Below are 13,209 nucleotides of genomic sequence, written 5' to 3'. Positions count from 1 at the left end.
TGTTTGTTTTTACAAGTTGTGGTTGAGACACCAAAATGATGCCATGGTTTAACCAATATAAAGTTAAAAAGACGTAATGATGGCGGAGCTTCTTTACGGTTCTCTTGTGGTATTGCAATCAGTTAAAGGCTATTGTAACTTTTTGTACTGTCTACAATACATGTTGTGATATATAAAGATTAATGAAATGTTTTGAACATTATCCTATTCTCAGAATATCATTTTTTGTGAAATTGTTAAAGAGCCAACATTCAACGAGAGCAAGCTTTAGTCAGATGTAAAGTATGTAAACACAAGACCATTCCTTCCACTGAATGGCTCTTCATGACCACTTTAAGAGCACAGAGACACCTAGTGTTAGGATTTAGCACACAGTTGACTCCACTAGCAGCCCCAGGTACCCTGTTGTCACTCCATGGTCAGATACCACTGTTAGAATTCTAAACATTGGTTTGCTTAAGAATTGATTTTAAGAAAATCCTTTTTTTTTGGTCGATCCAACAGCATAACTTCAACATGAAACAATAACTTTCTTGAAAGAATGCATTTGATTAATGTATTTGGATACATTGTTGTTCATTTTTATTTTTAGTGCATAAACTCTTGAACAGTTTTAAGCTCAACAACAAACATAACCACTCTCACACAGGTGTTTGCTTCATTGTGGCTGTTCCAGCATGATTCCTCATCTCTTGGTTAAGGGTGCCCCCATCTGGCCAACAGTACGCTTGTGAGTTTTCAGATAGAGTGAGGCAGTTCGGTTGCTCCTTTGGTTCCTCCTCCTTCCCACTAATCGTTCTGTGAAATGATTCCTATTATGAAGGCTAATCGTTAGATAATATGGTTGTTGTGTGTACACTTATTTAGCTTTGTATTTAGGTGAGTTTAATCAGTTGAGAGACTATAATTAGTGTCTATAATGTGGAATTTAAGAGGACAGGAAACAGTCAGGAGTTGTGGAAGATTTTTCCAACAGATTTTTAGAACTTTCCCATTTTCATCTCTCTCTTGAACATGCACCCTCAAGGTGTGTGCAGCAACAGTTGTTTTTTTGGGGGGGGGGTTTACTGCATCGGGTGAAATAAGGGTGCCGGTGTAGCGGTGTAATTTGCAGCCTTGCAGGAGGATCCCATTTTCTTGTGCATGGTCACTATGCGCTGGCTGCTGTTCATCAGCATGGAAGTCTATGAGGTGAGGAAAAATTGTAATAATGGACACTGAGCGCCGGGAATCAGCTGCTCAATAACCCCCCCTAATTGCTTAGCAACAGTGTTCCAGGGTCTCTCATTTGAGATCAAGAGTTTAGTGGACTGAAGACTCCGCTTTGGAGAAATAGAGCTTGTGCCATTCGATAAGGCGGCAGAGAAATGGGCTCTATCTTCTACTTCCTTTGTGCCCCCCTCCCATTCCTCCACCCCCCTCTTCTCTCTCCCCTTCTTTTTCTCTCTCTGTCTCTCTCCCACTGACCCCCCCCCCCCCCCCAACCCTTTTCTGCCAGGATGATTATGTTACTTTCAACTGCATGATGTATTCAGTTCACTAGATTATTTTCTGTCATCTCAGTTAATTGAATTCTGTCCATCACATATAGATGTTTTCACATTTGCATAAAGGTTAGAGTGGTGAAGAGTGTCAAACTTCAATTTAGACAATGTCACTCAAATAAATATACTGGCCTCGTTCTCCATCTCCCCCCCCCCCCCCCCCCCTCTCCTGGATCTCTCCGGAGGTTGGTATTTACGGATTCTGTCTGAATTTAAATAGATTTGTATTCCTGGGATGCACTGGTTCTCATATACATGTAAATATGAATATGAAAATGACCGGATGGCTCTCTGATATGGGTTGCATGACTTTGTGTGGTTAGGTGTGTGTGAATCTTTTCAATAATCTGCATGTTGCCGCATGCTTGATTTGACGTATTTGTATCCGTCCACATGATCACGCTCGTGGCAGGTTTGTGACACAGACAGTATGTGGGCAACACTCTCCTCCACAGAGGCTCACAGTAAGCACTTCCTCCTACTCCCCTACTCATTGTCAAGAGCCTCTAACATCCAACCTACAGCTGTCATGGGAAAATGTCGGACAACGACGGGAGGAATTCAGAATCGGACCTACCCGTGTGTAATGTGTGAATTCATTCATACATGTGAGAACATGTACATAAAAGCATGTGGTTAGGTGTACACACATTCATTTTACAAACACACTCCACGGAGATTTTAAAGTAGTTTCTCCATGGCAAGCAATCTGTAAAATGGCTACGACTGACAGAGGGAAATGGAGCATAATAACATGTCATACAAGGAAACATAGGAAAGAGGGGGAGAGAAACAGACTTCTCAGACAGACAAGAAGACCAGCACCAATTCACATTTAATAAGTGTCCCGCAACATCCAATTATGTTTGCTTTTGAAAATTGATTCATGTGTCTTTAGCAGCAATTTTCATATTAGCCTCTTTCAAATAAACATCTATTAGGTTTATGTATCATATCGGCGTGTGGCGACAGCAGCAGTCAGAGCTAAAATAAGTCTGTGTCAGTTAGTCAATAAATGGAAGCGTGAAGACGACGGACAGATTAGAGTGCTTATCTCTTTTCATCAACTCTGAATGCCGCCTGAATTGAAGGTCAATATCTGAGGATTCTCCAAGCCGAGCAGGCGTCTGGAGAGTATGGATTGGCTAGTGCTTGCAGCGCCTCTGTCTGTCTTTGTGGGCCAGCCAGGGCCAATTTCAAATGTGTCACAGTGGCATTAGAGCCAACAGTTACCTGGACAAAAACACTATACATTATCCTACATTTCTCTTTAACACTCCTTCCCCTGAACAGCTTCTCTTTTCTTTCTGCCTTCATCGTCTCAAGGTTCTCCTGGTGGTCTAGATATGTCACACTATGGGCTTTGTCACGCCTTGTGACACATGGTGTGAGTTATCTATAGAGACTTCGGAAATGTCTGCTGAGAGACAAGCTAAGGTAGGTTATTATGCATGATAACACGAAACACAATTGTGTGCTGGTATTGACTGGGAGATTAGTCATCTTTTTTTTTTTTGTCATGAACAGATGCTGCAAGCAAAGGAGAAAGTTCTTTTTTTGATTGTAAAGTAAAAAAAACTATTGTCGGGTGGAATAATGATGGTGAAAACATCTTTTCAATGGGCCATCTGTTTACAGCTATTTTCAAGGTTGTTCATTATTGATTACATCTCTGTTTCTCTTACCTGAGACACAGTCAAAAAACAGTGCCGTTAAAAAAAACTATTTTAAAAGGTATTCAGGCCGGTGAACAACTTTATCTCCCGTCTTTTCTCTCCCCTGGCTTGCAATGAATGCAGAGGTTTTTCTTGTTGGAAATGGACATTGAAAGCCTGATAGGCCGTGAACAGGGCAGATGGTACTCTGCTCTCGTCTCAGCCCCCAATGTTTGTGTTTGAGCTTAGCTCTAAAATCACACAAAAAGCAGATAAAACAACATCAGCACTCGTGCGGTGCCACACATGCGCATTATGCAAAATGTGTGCGCATCTGCGTGTGTGTGTGTGTAGTTGACGTAGGTTATGAGGCTGTGGAGGTGGCGCTTGTATATTGAAGGGTCTTGTCCAGTGTGTCAGAGGGCCCTTTCGGCTACTCTCTTCTCAGACAAAGCTTTGGTGAAGGGGCTCACTCCAACAGGACATGGCTGCTGGGGGGAGAGAGCAGCAGCACTCCAGACCTACTCGCCTGCAGGAGGAGGCTATCTCAGTCACCTCGTCCACTCCTCAGGCTGGCCAATCCCCACCACTACCACCACCACCCACGGGGAAGGCCATATCTGACCTTATCTCAGCTTGTGCGGAGATGTCTAGCTACATTCACAGGTGGACCCAGAGAAATAAACCTTTCTCAGACAGTGCTGGAAAATCATAAAATTCTCAGCACCTAAAGTCTACATGACCTACAGTATTGAAAATGAATATGCCAGAGTGAGAAAATTGTGTCGGTCAATTGGTATCACAAAGTCAGTACTTTCATTGAGCACGAACTACATTTTCAACGGGACATTTATTTGTTTTTATTCTTGGAATTAAAAAGCATATGAATTTCATATACTTTTGCAGCAGTGAATGAAGAGAAAGTTCCTGCTGAGTACTAAAGGAACTGAATGACTGGCTTTATTTGTGTATGCATCTGTAATGTTATTGTGGGCATTTTCATTCATGCAGGCAAAGTTGTGAGCTCACCCTTGGCTTTTATTTACATGGTAGTCTTTCGTCTGCACAACGGGAGAGCCTAGCTAGCTGTAGATAGGTCTTTTCAGATTCTTACAAAGGCCGCTTCAGCTGCTTTTTTGTCGCAGTAACTACCTCTTTCTTCCTCACATTTCAAATATCTTTGGTTCAAACCTGGTGGCCTTGATGAACAAGGTCTATGGAATCAATCAACTGCTTCTCTTCGAAGATCTTAAAGTGGTTTAACGTTGGCCTTGCCACATTGTCCTTTGGAGATATAAACCTCATCCAACTTACGCCTGAGATCCAAGTTTCTTTTTTGAGGGGTCTTTTTGTGTAGAGTGGATTTCAGAGAGGCCTCAGTGTGGGGAAAAAAAAACACAACCAGAGAGAGACAAGCAAGGCTGAAGCATATTGTTCTCTAATAAAGAATGACAGGATACCTCAAGAATTTTTGTAACAGATTCACCCGCCCCAGTCAAAGAAAACATCTTAAATAAGTCAATAGACTTTTAACACAAACGCAAAACTTATGCTTTTCATACAACACTTGATATTTAGTGGGGACAGCAATTTGCCAAAGGACTGTTTTACTAACCATTTAATATGTCGTTTTTCTTTCAACAGAACCCCCAATACGTAGGGTTAACCACAGTTAACAATTGTTTGTAATCTGATGGTCAGTAAAAATGAAATTTCAGTTTGTGAATATTACCCTTTCATCACTTGGTTAAAATACTAAACCTATATTTTGTAATTTTTTGGGTCACATGCAGCAGGAAGTGTTAGTGAAACAGACAGCTTTTCATGCTGGACATATGTGCAAAGCACCATCAGTGTCTACAACCTCTCCCAGCTTCAGTAAAACAGTAACATCTGCCTGCAGTTTTATGGCTCACAACATATGTCCCTTCTTTGTGACAAAGCTGTGTAAGGCTCTCATGCTGTTCCTGTCCTCCAGTCCAAACATACATCTTTAGATACCTGTCAGCCTTTATTATTCCATCCTCTGTTGCTGCAGATAAGGGAAGTTAAAGTTTAATGAAATGCAGCCCGGCTACAGAGGCCCGGCTTTTATAATTTGTCACAGGCTGGGTGCTGGGAGCCCACTGCTATGTAAACATGGAGGCAGTGGTCACGGCCATTACTTCTAAATGGCGGAACATGGACGAAGTGGCAGAAAATGTCACTCTGCAACAGACATTTTCCTGTTGTTGCCTTGCTGTGCCGTGCCTCCCCTATAAACCAAGATAGAGACATTAAAATGTGAAAAACACAAATTCTAATAAAGCCCGCCGTAATGTTTTTCACAGCAAATTACCCGCAGAAAGTATCCAAATGCAGTCAGTTCCCGTCTGTATTTTCACATAAAATTGATAGCCAGCATGTTCCTCAGGCTGTGTTTTGGGTAGCCTCAGTATGCCTAGGTATAAGAACAAATGTGGTTGTAAGTGTGATGGCTGTTGAGGCACCGCAGCTGTAATCTCAGTGACTATAGCTCACGTAAAACACTTTACCTGAGGGAGAAAAAACAACCTATTCCCGATCTCACACTATAGGGCCACAATACTACTTACACCGCATCCACCTACATAACCCTAATCATAATCAAAGATAGACTCAGGAAGCCTGCAGCTATGTTGGTCAAGGAGCTCTGATGCACTTTATATCACAGAACTGAAGAGTCTTATAAATGGTAAAAAATGGACTTGAGCTTGTATAGAGCTTCTTCTAGTCTTTTGACTACTCAAAGCGCTTTTAAAATTAACTGACATGAGATGAAATGTTTCTGCCCTTGGGGTTCTTACCATTTGTGACTTTCCTGAAGCCTGTAAAGGGTTAAGAAACATTTTAAAATAGTCATTACCCCTCATTTAAAGTGGGATTATTGTCGAGCAGACGACGAGCAGCACAGTGTGACATAAGAGAGAAGGACCATCCTGCCTCACTGGTTTGTTCAGCACTAGAAGGAACTCTAGGAAACAGCTTATTCTGCCACTTCCATTTTGAGCTCTGTATTAGCCAGGACCACAGTCTAGCTGAGAGCAGGGGTCCACACTCTGCAGCAGACACACACAGAACACACACATACACAATTCAGCCACCGTCGATGTCTTAATACAGGCAGGATCTAATTTAGCTGATCCTCTGACATTTATCCTTTAGGTAAACTCTAGCCCTCCCCTCTCATTCCCAGTGGCACCCTTGCCAACAAAACCAGCGCAGTCAAATTTTACAGCACCCGCTTCCTAACTCCAATTGCCTTCAGAGATACTCAGTGTCGCGTCCGTCATTTCTAGTAAAAAAAAAAAACCCTCCACATTTAAAGTTATTTCTTGGGCCCTTTGTGATCAGGTATAGGAAGTTAACCAATAGTACGCTTGATGAAAAGTGGGGGACTTTTATTTATTCTTGGATGCAGCCATTTTCAGGTTGTGCAGGCACTGGTGGGAGTACACAACAACATATGCTCTCACTTATGGCAAGGCACACCAACAAAGCATTTGAACAGACATGCGCAAATACGCAGAGGTGGGCCGTGTGTGTGTGTTTGAGTGTGTGTGTTGACCGGTAGAGGCTACAATCAGTAGCTCTGTGACAAGGGAGGGAGGTGGTGGCTAGCAGGAGGGACAGAGGGACAGGAGTGATAACAGATTGAGCGACTCTGATAAACTCTCTTCTAATGGTTCTGCCGGTCCCTCTCCCTCTCTTTCACTGGCGGCGGATTAGAAACCTGGATAAGGAGAAGTAAACACTGGCAGCTTCTCTGAGTAAGCAACAGAGAGAGGGAAGCAGAGGAAGATAGAGAGAATGGGGGAGAGAGATGGGAGGAGGAGAGACATGAGGAGAATGAAGGACAGAGGGAGAGAGGCAGAGTGGGAAGGGAGCCGGAGAGGATATTCAAGGAGTGGCACTTACCCACAGTCATCCATCGTTTCTCCTTCCACAACTAACCACCGCCACCCCCTTCCCCCAATCCCTTATAGCCTCCTGCTTTATTTTTGCCTTCTCGGCCCTCCACAATGCAGTTCCTACTGCTTATGGAGCACTGGAACTGCTCTTTGAGCCTGAAGTCAATGATGGGTTCAAGTGGCGGGATGCAGGAGGTGTCAAACACGGCCTAATTCTGTGTGGTTAAAGGCTATGCGTGACACGTGCAGGACAGTGTAAACATGGATTAGGTTGATGTCTCAATCACAGCATGGCAGACTGACAGACAGGCTGCTGACAGAGGCAGCACCATCAGAGAGCTGCTTCCAGTTCATCCATTGCAACTGTCTCCTTTAAAACGAAATAAATACAAAATCTGCTCTTCCTACATTTTTGTTTGAAGTTCATAATCAAACATATTTTACTGTATATCTCAATATTAAGTGTACAGTACCTCTTTGCCATCAGTCACCTCCTGATAATACTTGAATACTGCTTGCAAATTTGGTGGTGAGTTTTCTGAAAAACTGTCAGTTACACCACAATACTAGTCCCCAGACTGTTAAATCTTTACAAAATTGAAAACAACAGTTATCTAAACTTAAATTGTGTATTTTTACTTTGGAGTTGAACGACTTTTTGACTTGATGACACTTTTTGAAATGATTGTATGTGTTTGTGGGACCTGATTTCATAGAAACACAGAATTCACAAGATTGCCTCACATTTGCAGCAGTTTCCAATCAATTGTGTTTTCAACTGCCTTTCCAAACCAACCTTTGAATTAAAGAAAATACAGAATACAGAATATTGAGTATAAATAAAACTATTTTTAAAAACATAGACGGGACCCTAAATCCCTATAAAACAAGCATTGCAGGGGTGTGAAAAAACGTTTCTATGATACATCGATATATGGACGTGGACAATTTTGTATCAACGAAGAGACAGAACATAATGAGTAAGTGCGTACCTCAAAGCTTGTAGATTTTCCGGCTGAGGCTGGACCTATTGTTTATTTTAGCTTACAATGCAAAGACACTTATGTTGACATTGATTTCTAAAGCACTTTCTAAATACTAAAACAGGGAGTTGATATTTATCTGACTGCTTGTCTTCATCAATGAAAAAGTAGCACTGTGCAGGAATATAGAAAATCAAGGATACAAACATAGACTGCAAATATTAATGGAAGCAGCCTGAGTGATGTCACCCATCTGTTACTGCGGGGGGCTTTGGAGTCCCATCGGCGTCGGTCGCAATGCTGAAAATGCAGTCTTACACCAAAATTCAGTCAACCTAACGAAAGGGTAACTACCAATTTCCACAGTCCTTGCATGCAGAGTTTCGTGCACTACGGCGCTGTTTGCTGCCACTCCAGACTATGCTCCTGTTTTCACAGCAAGCGCTGCGGTCCATCTTCAGTGCATGCTAACATCTCCACTACGCTCTCCTCCATATCAAATACGCTGCTACTCTATTTTGACAGAGCTCGCAGTCAAAACAGGCACCAAACGAACAACGAAGCAACCTCAAAAAGTATTTAAAAAAAATGACAATACAGTGAGTACCAGTCGAGACATGAAATCAGCCATATTTAGTTTTTTCAACCAGGCTGTTTTTAACATTTGATTTTCTGCTGTAAAAACAGGCTTCTTTGAATGGATGTAAATGTGACTTCCGGTGCTTCTGCAGCCAGCTTCAAGCGGACACTGGACAGACAGCAATATTTTGCAGTTCCACATTGGCCAATTGGCTTCATTTTTCAACACCCTTGATATCAACTGAAATCATTGACAGGATAAGAGTAATCGAATCGAATCGTGAGACCAGTGTAGATGCACAGCCCTAAAGCTATGCGGTGAAAGATTAAAGGGCAGTGCATTTCAGATTGACAGAAGTGACCACAAGATGACCATGTGAAGCATCAGTAAGAAACTAGATATTTATTAAGTGTGATAATGTGAGAGTATAATAAGAGAGGGCTCAGAATAGAGAGGGATAATGTAACCATGCAAAATGATAAGCAAATAATTATATCCAGCTTTAAAGCCTCTATTAGTGCAATACTGTACGAACAAATGGAAAATGACACACTTAGTAATTTGTCCATTTGATTATGGCTGCTGAGGATGTGTGATTAAAATAGAGTAATTATATCTACTATACTGCATTCGCGCTATGAACAAGACATTGAAAAATCTGACAAATGTATGACTGCAGGGATAGTTTGATTGACTGCAGACAATACCATATACTGCAGAAAATTAATAGTGTTCCATTTGCTAAATTGATCCATGAAAAGGATTCACCCGGGAGAGCTACAAGTTCAAACTGAACGTAGCTTTTACAGTGCAACAGAGGTTAAACTATTTAAAAGACAACCATTGACTTCTCCCTCAATGTACCTTTTCATATTGTGTGAATATTAAGCATTAGAGCACCACTCCAGACAGCTGGAAAAACACTAGCTTTAGTGAAACTCTTGCCACAATGTCAAAGAAGGAAAAAAAAAAAACAAATTGCTATAGACTGGTGGCAATTATGTTGAGTAGCATCCTAGTCGACATGATCGTCTTTCTCTGCACACAAGACCATGTCTCGCTGCTGAGGGCCAGCGAACTTGACACGGCAACATGAGGCTTCCCGTTCTAGCATCAAGTGCTGCAAACAATATGCACTCACAGCAAGCACTGCTCAACTCAGGAGACGACATGCTCCAATGATTGTGCCTTTGCCACCACTATTTGTGATTGACAAAGGCCCGTGTAACTCACCATCGACTTTACCTCACAATCTGGTATCTCTGTATATCTCTGAGGGAGAGCAAACAAACGAGCAGTAAATAACTTGCTCACTCGGTCCCTGCAGGCTGTCAATCAAATGGACAAGTGTACACTATGCTGTGTTAGAGAGCTCAGAGCTGAACTAATCCAGTAATACAACAAAAGCCCCGACCTGAAAAAAATCCTCTCTGAAGATCCAGTCTCAAACCACAGGAGAGAAGCTGGGAACACAGAAATCTAATGACTCCAAAGCAGGCATGAAGTGTGAAATCCCACTGTTTCCCAGGAACAGCTGAGCCTGCATGTGAGACAAAGCTAGTAAAAACTGTCGTAATGATAGATAATCATATTTATTGATTCAACAAGTGGAGTTAATAGCTAGTTAATAAGCTGCTAGCGAAAATACTAGCACTCATCGTGAAAAGCCATGTTTAAAGAACATCACTTGAAATGCGTAATAGCCAAAAGGATACTGGATATTGTAGTTTTTCAATAGCTTTGTTGCCATCATCACAGTCATCATTCCAATGTATTGTAGCGAAGAAAAGAGCTAAAGACTAATTATTAGACGAGCCAGACAAACTAGTGAGCTGACAAAACATCATCTACACTAGCCAAATTCCCAATCTGTCTCTATTAATTAAGCCATTTAATCATCCGCCACACTAATTGCATAATTAAATCACTGCCTCCTGGGTACTACTGTTGTGAAATGTGTAATCTGGTGCAAAAATGCCACCCAACAACAATGTGGGTTGGTTGATAATGCTACTGGATTGCTAGGACACAGAGGACTGCTTGCTTCATTTACACCCAAAATAGTTCTGGTCACTTTTTACATCATTCTGGAAATGATAGAAAAGTAAACGTGGGAGATATTGTCTTCATCCAAGTTTAGAATAGAAGATTAGTAGTGGAGAAACTGAGAATAGAATTACTAATGCCTTCATGCATTTTTATTTACAGAGGGTTTTTTCTAAATACTAAAGGCACTGTTGACATTTTCAAGACATTAAATGAATGTATTCTCAATGTTTAAAGGATTGTTTGGTCTGCTTTAATACTCCTCAATATGAATAACTGTAAAGGTGTTTGGAACATTGAAAAGGGGATCGCATGATGCTAGATTATGTTTATTATATCACCATGAGTTGGTATTCATTTTCTAATAGGAAAGTCTAAATATAACAGTATTGGTTTAAACATTTGTATAAAAAGAGATCCATTTCAACGAATAAAAAAGCAACCAAACCCATTGAAAACCATTAAAATACACAAAAGACACAGCCCCTTATCCAAAAACAACAACATGCTGCAGCTCTCCAATTTAGAACAATTGTGGTCAGTCGACATGAGTGTGACCAGCACACACACCTTGTGTGTTGGCATTGACGGGTCTTCTCGTCTCAGCACAAGACCAGGCAGCTCCAGCCAAGTGTTTAAATTCCTGAAGTGCCTCCAGAAGAAATTAGTATGTAATGGCCACACTCTGCAAGAAGAAAGCCCCATTATGGCTATCCACTGACTGTACTTGGCTTTCATTTGTGAGCTAAATGGATGCGCGTGAAGGTGAGAGTTCACTAGCCATTCAAGTATTTGGCTTTAACTGGCTCCAGCACTCTTGCTTTAATTCAAGCAGAAGGACGAGTATGAATAATCGCTCTGGATAAGACTCAACGTAACCACCAGCATGACCCCCCCCCCCCCCCCCCCCCCCCCAACACACACACACACACACACACACACACACACAACTACAACCAACCCCCTGCCCTCAAAATAGCTGCTGAAGCTTAATGATAAAATACCATTTACATCATGCCTTTTAATTTGCAATTTGCCAGCTTTTGTTGCTGCTATCTGATTTTGGTTTGTTAGCTGCGCACTGTATTATTTTGATGCAAATTTCGGCAGCTCATCTCGACTGGTTCTAATTTCATGTTTGTTTATCGGAGCTGGGGAAAATAGCTAGGGAGAAATGGGTAGCTCTAATCAATGTAAAATAGAACACAAAATATCCAATGATTACGAATCCAAGAAGGCTGGCAGACTGTGCAGAGAGCTGAGACAGTAGGATGCATGTGGTATCATGAGGACAAAGAGACCACACCCATCTGACACTGTGGGGATGAGTTTGAATAAAATAAGATTTTGAAAGAAATGCCTGTCATCAGGCTTGTAACGAAGGAGTGACAGGTTTATTCAAATACACAGGAGTGTACAGCCAAAACGGCTAATACGAGGCCCCAAGGGTGTTCATCTCATGTAATATATGCACAGGCTAATTTATTGCACCAGGACTAATTTCCATTGCTTGTGCTTGGAGTTGCCTTGCTAATTATGGAATGTTTTTTTTTCTTTTAACCATTTTTTCTCTCCCTGATTCATAATTGCACATCCACATTCAGGGGCAGTCTCTTTGCAAATGAGATGAGGCCTTGCCATTTGGCATTCACTGCCCCCCACACCCAGGTGAGCCCACAACCCACACAGGGCACAAGCAACGCTCCATTTCCTTCCAAAAAACACCCACCCTACCAATCACCACGGCTTGGATCTTTGATGGGCTCTGCCCCCAGAACTGCTATGACCATCTCACAAATATCAGATAGGCTGGTGTGTAATTAGACTTGGGACTTTAATTAGGAAAAGTTAACTGTTAGATGAAAGCTGTCACATCTGTGATACGTACTGCTGGTTCAGTGGAGGGATCCCAGGGGGGTCTGCATCAAAAGGCCCTTCCCTGCTGAGCGGGCCCACTCTAGCATGTTCTCATGCGCCAAATCAGGCCCTCTGAGTGGCAGCGGATGTGAGGGGATAGAAAAACAGAGACACAGAGACACAAGTTAACTGCAAAGGAGAGACGAAGAAAAATAGAAGAATGAGAGAGAAGAAAGGGAAAATGTCGCTGAGCTGCTCGGCTGCTTTTCTGTGTCTCGTTAAATGGCGAACACGGCACAGACACAAAGGGATCTGAGGGAAAACAATGTCGCTTAACAAGACATCACTGGCTCATCATTAGCAATTTGTTGAGGGCATAATTTTCCCCTGCCCCTTGCATAATAGGTGCCCTGGGATATTGCCGATGCTTTTGTGTGCCCTCATTTGGCTATTTATTTACTTGGCTCATGTCACAAAAGAGATCTGGCCACCTCGAGCGGGAGCCAAGATAACACTGTTATGGCTCCACATCACAGCCCTATTAAGATGGAGCTCCTTTAATTGACTCCCCTAGCTCATTGCCTGACCTGGACTCTTACTGATCCCACCCAACCA

The sequence above is a fragment of the Labrus mixtus genome, chromosome 18, assembly GCF_963584025.1.
Source record: "Labrus mixtus chromosome 18, fLabMix1.1, whole genome shotgun sequence".
NCBI lineage: Eukaryota > Metazoa > Chordata > Actinopteri > Labriformes > Labridae > Labrus > Labrus mixtus.
This window is presented reverse-complemented; position numbering follows the sequence as displayed.